Here is a 6,000-nt window from a genome sequence, read left to right as displayed (position 1 = left end):
CTTGGGAAGATTCTTGGTGCTCCCAAGTAGTATCTTCGCTAGCATGGGCCATTATTAGGCTTCCAGAATTCAAACATGTACTTATCTGCCAGGGAGTCACGTGAGCTTTGGCAAGCTAACAAATCCACTGAGCTGCCTGGGCAGGGGCTTGGCTACAAGACCTGAATAGAAAGGCTGGGCACACCTAAGTCAGGAGACCTTTGATTCTTGGACGCTCAGCTGGAAGGAGTGGTATCTGGTCAGGAGGCCTGAGATCCAGGAACAAGGGGGGCAGATGGCCTTGGGGGAAAGGATAGTGGAGGAGGGGAGATAGTTCTTTCAAATGTGTACCCAAGGAGTATAATGGGAAGGGCCATTGGAATAGATTCACTCTAATTTCGTGGGGTACCAGTCTACATCTGGAAGCAGCTGAACTTTCCAGTCTGCTCCTTCTGCTTCCTTGCTGTGCCCCAGGGCTGACCAGAGGACTTGTTTGGCCAGTGGTTTCTTACCAGGGATACACCGAGGAACCCTAGAAACAGTGGTGAGTACAGACATTAATGAGAACTAACATTTATTAAACTCATATTACAGGTCAGGCACAATTCTAAGAAGTTCCACATGAAACAAACCCTCTAGGGATTTATTAATCACACTCTCTTACTCATTGAACACCTGTGACAGGCAAGGCAAAAGAAGCTTTAGGAGAGTTGTCCAAGGGTTCAGACAGCACAGAGAAAGGGTGTGCGTGGGGGCAAAGATTCAATCTGAGGGAGTTTGGCTCCAGATCCTGGGCACCAAGCTAATATGTGCTTGTTCTTATGTGCAGCCATTTTGGTACAGTCATCAAGGAATCCTTCTCTTTGGATATAAGAGAAACATTGAATTTGTTACATTGCTTCAAATACAGTATGCCAGTCTCCAACAATAAAGTCTTTTTGGTCCTTCAGCTCTGTTTCAGGATTCTAATTGTATACAATTCCATATGCAGCTATCGTTTGTCTGAAGGACTTCATGTCAAGATTCTGTTGGGATGAGACAGGCTTTAGGTATTAGCTTTTAATCTACTAGAAAAGATAAGTATCTACCCTGTAAATACATCATGCACATTTTAAGAAAACATGTCTATTTTTATTGTTTAAAAGTTCTGTGTATGTGTATGGGTGTGCACACGTGAATCCAATGTCCACAGAGACCGGAGGCAATGGAATCAGCTCCTCCACCAGCAGGAATTACAGGTGGTCTTGGGCTTCCCAACGTGGGAACTGAACTAGGGTCCACGGCAAGAGCGATTACCTGACAAGCCCTCTCTCCAGCTAAACGTCATGCATATTTTCCACTGCTATTTCTTTTGTCCAGTGGAGCTCATTTTGCCCATCATCAAATTGCTGAGTGATGTTCAGACATCGGATTTACAGGTCTGGCACAGTGTCACTGAGGCCCCACTCTCCCTGTCAAGAAATCTCAGGAGAATGTTCTGAAAATCAAGGATCAAAGCTGACACTGTCTTAGAGTTTCTATTGCTGTGACAAAATACCGTGACTAAAAAGCCAGTTGGGGAGGAAAGGGTTTATTAGGCTTACAATTCAGCATTGCTGTTCATCATCAAAGGAAGTCAGGACAGGAATTCAAGCAGGACAGGATCCCAGAGGCAGGAGCTGATGCAGAGGCCATGGAGGAGTGCTGCTTATTGGCTTGCTTCTCATGCCTTGCTCAGCCAACCTTCTTATAGAACCCAGGACCAGCAGCCCAGGAATGGCATCACCCACCATGGGCTGGGCCCTCCTCATTAATCACTAAATGAGAAGATGCCTTACAGCTGGATCTCATGGAGGCATTTCCGCAGTTGAGGTTCCTTCCTCTGATGACTCTATCTTGGGTTAAGTTGACACACAAAGCCAGCCAGTACAAAGGAGAGCTGCTTATCACGAAACTTAGATTGCAGACGTCCGTTGGGGTGGAACAAGTCAGTGAATCATCTCTCACAATGACAAAACCAGACAATATTGTCACTGAGGATCTCAGGGCTCGCCTCTGGAAGCTGGCCAGGAGCAGACTAGAAGCTGAGAGTGGTTCCTTGCCTGTGAGGACCAACTAGAGGTGGTTGGTCAGAGTCTAAATTACCTGAGTTATTCTTCAGGTGAACCCACTTCCTGCCAGATTGCCAGGGGAAGTCTGATGCTGGTGGTGAGTGTAAAGGGGAGGCCAGGGCTTCAGTAACTCAATGCTGGAATCCTTGTTGGGGAAAGTCACAGAAGAGGACAACTGAGGACTCTAACAGGGAGTTGGTGGGGCTTGTAAAGTCCTCCCCACATCTGAACATACACAGAGGGAGACAGAAAAGATCCCAATATCCACATCTCCCTGGCCTAAGGCTGGGGCTTAGCAAAGGAGACTCCGGGGAGGGGGGGAGGTGGAGCACCCGTGGGCCCATGAGGGGCTTCCTAAGTAGATAAAAATGCTGTTCAGGGTAATGTACTGCACATCCAAGCTCAGGTTGACTCTGCTTCTCACACAATTGTTGGTCGGTAAGGTTCTAAACTGTAAAGGTCCTCTGGAAGAAAACTCAGCAATACAGTCAAACGACTGGTGTGTGTTCTTTGCTCTGGGAATTTCATCTCTGGGATGTTTGTAGAAATGGATGTTAACAAGAAACGAGTTAAATAAAACACTGTCTCTCAAATGGAATACAATACAGCTATGAAGAGGTGGCCTGTCTGAATGGGCTAATTGAGAATCATCAGTAAAATATCTTCAGCAATCTATATCTATATCTATATCATCTATATCTATATCTATATCTATCTGTTCCCCACACTTTTGGGGGGTTCTTCTTTGGAGAGAAAATGAAGGCTTACATAGGTTTCTATCCTGTTTCCAAAGACAGTAGCAGGGCTGGAATGCCAAGTTAGGTGTGAAGCCTGAACCAGCCTCTGCCATGCCATCCTGCTCTGTAGCTGCCCCAGTTACCACAGCCACTGCCGGAGTGGAAGGGGAAGTATTTGCGTTTTCCTTTTGGAAAGACAAGGGACAGTGTCAAGGGTGGACAAGGGGTGACTCATGCGAAGACTGGCACTTTGGGAAGGTTTTATAGCAGCCCTGGTGAGAACTGACAATACCCAGAAGGCATTAGTCCTCAGCCTGCCCAGAAGTGTATGGGACTCATTTAGAAGCAGCAACAGAAGGGCCTGGTGATGACTGCATGTGAGCTGATAAAAGACAATGAATGTGTCCAACAAAAGCCCCGGGTTTCAGGCTTGGATACCTGGATGAAAGGAGATGCTACTTGTTCAGCTGGAAGAAATGGACGGTGAGAAGTTGTAGAGGAAAAGACAGTGGGAATGGGCTTGAAATGTCCTTGGACCTTTTAAGCAGCGGTTTCTACAAGCAAGTGGGAATCCCAAGCTTAGAATACAAGGGAGTTTAGCCAGCCATAGAGCAAGGAATCTGGGAGACCTCCCGACAGCTTGAAGGCCAGCTGTAAGATGACCTCTTCTTCTGGGTTCCTTCAGCCTCGACTCCTTAGTGGTTTCCAGGGATTCTTGTTCGAAGGCCATCAGCAGGAACTATTCAGGCAATGTCTCCTCACCCAGATGCCACAGAAATGAAAAGTGAAACCACAGGGGACAGACGTGAAAACCAAAGCCAATTCCCTTCTTCGAAACACTTTCTGTGTTCGGTTCTTTGCTTTCCATTTGTGCGGGTGTGATTAAACAGCTTTGTTTCTTTTCTGAGGAACCTCTTTATCTGACTGCAGGGATTTCCCTCTGGAGGGCCAGTAAGACCTTAAGACCTCAGAAGACCTGAGGAACCTCCCTGACAGGCATCCTGCTAGTCCCTGGTGGGAAATTTAGCCTCTGGTCCAGACGACACGTGTGAAATTCACTACGAAACCATGGCGGTCTCCCATTCACGAAACATCCCATTCATATCTGTCCAGACTGAGAACAAGAAACCATATTCAGGGTTGTGGATGAAGTCATTCCAAATGACCCAGTTATTTTCCTGCGATTCCAAGGAATTTAAAAAGAAAGTTGTCTCACTGGGCTGGCCTTCCTTTATTTGTGCCTTCAAGAAAGGAGAAATGGGGCCAGGGAGACAGCTCAGTGAGTAAAGGCGCTTTTAAAAGTGTTTATTTACATAAGAAACTTAGACAGAGAAATAAAACATTTCTAAAAATGAGACACAATGGTATTAGGACTGAAATACGAGGAGAAAGTTGAATAGAAAATGAAAATTATTGTCTTCTAACAAATAAATGTCTTTTCTCTCGAGTTAAATAAGAATTCATATACATGTATATATTTACATGTATGTATGTATATATACATGCACACACATACACAAACACATTTTTAAAAGTCTGCAGGAGGCAGAACCCAGAGTTTCATGCATGCTAAGCAAGGGCTCTGCTGCCAATTACACAATCTATTTTTCAAAATGGATATCATGATCAAATTACTCTAGCATTTGTATCTCACTATCTACATTTAGAGGACATACATACTTGACTATGTCGGATATATTTAATTTTTTACATTTAGAAGATTTTGGAAATAATTTTATTTGCAATTCTTAAACATAGGGTAGAAAATTTGAGGTCAACTTAAACATGAGTAGGGAATATGTTGCTTTATTTTGGGGGAGGGAGGCTTTGCAAAGACCTTAAGAAGTGGTCCAGCGATACAAGCGCACATGTGTGGCCATCTGGTTTTGATCCTATGGTTACTATTAAGCTGTGGGAAATGCCCTTCTTACCCCCTATATATATTTCCCTTTCTGCAAACTAAAAATCACACCAGCTTGCCTTTCCTTGTTCTTAGGAAACTTTTATGATCATATGAGATAATGGAGTGTTGTGAAAAGACCTAAATTGTTTCCTGGGGGTAAGTTGAGCATCTCTGGGAAGTTTCAATAACTTTTTCATGGTGTAAGAATACTGGCTTGTTCCCCGCAAAAAGGTAAATGAGAGATCACCTTATTATTACCTCTGTTCTGAACTGAACAAACTGAAAAGCAATTTAACTCCACAGGATTAGAACTGCCTCTGCAGAAGGAGTCCACTGTCTATCAAGGCTAAATCCAAAGTTCCACTCCGATGATCAACAGGAGCAACCAAATGTACAGCCGGGAAGTTGAAATTCTCTTCTCAGATGGCTGGGAATGCTTAGCCACCCTGCACTCAAAACCATGGATGAAGTTCTGAGTATTGACTCTCATGCATGTTTGGATACCTGAGGATGATCAGTTCATAATGCATAATTCATTCCCTCTTAAAAATGCTTAAAAGTTTGTAATTCATTGATAAAGCACATTAGGTTCTCATGTTCAGTATGTCTAATGGACTTTAGAACTAAGTTTTGTTCAAGATCTTATCAGAAGATTGAATGTCTTACAAAGGCTTGGAAATGCCTTCATCCTGAAAAGATATGGGCTTTGGAGCCAGTGAGACGACCTAGTGGGTAGAGGTACTTGCTGTTAAGCCTGATGACTTGAGGAGTTTAATCCCTAGGAGACACAAGGTGAAAGGAGAGAACTAAAAAATGTCCTGTGACCTCCCTATGTGTACCGTGGTACTCATGGGTGCACACACACACACACACACACACACACACACACACACACACACACACAGAGAGAGAGAGAGAGAGAGAGAGAGAGAGAGAGAGAGAGAGAGAGAATTTAACAAATATATATGGAATTTTAAGCAGATGTATTTGTCTCAGAACTTATGGAAGAAATGGTGTAATGAGGAAACTGAGTGGTGAGAAACTAGAAGCAGGATTTCTTTGTGGGATAACATGGAACATTCTTTTACTTGTTCAGTCCTTCAAATTATATACTTAGGTACTATTAAGTGTCGTTTGCTGGAATGGAAATAAAGAAGCAAAGACAAATGATGTTCCCTGTGCACTGGGAGCAGGAAAACCTAGACAATGAATAAACAATTACTGAAGGGGAAGACAGTGGAACCAGAGGGGGCTAAGCAACAGAGGGAACAAAGGAAGGAAGGAAGGAAGG

Source organism: Peromyscus californicus, unplaced genomic scaffold (genome assembly GCF_007827085.1).
Source record: "Peromyscus californicus insignis strain IS unplaced genomic scaffold, ASM782708v3 Scaffold_9__1_contigs__length_137607984, whole genome shotgun sequence".
In the NCBI taxonomy this organism is placed as follows: domain Eukaryota; kingdom Metazoa; phylum Chordata; class Mammalia; order Rodentia; family Cricetidae; genus Peromyscus; species Peromyscus californicus.
The sequence above is the reverse complement of the archived record's forward strand: the minus strand, read 5'-3'. Positions refer to the sequence as shown.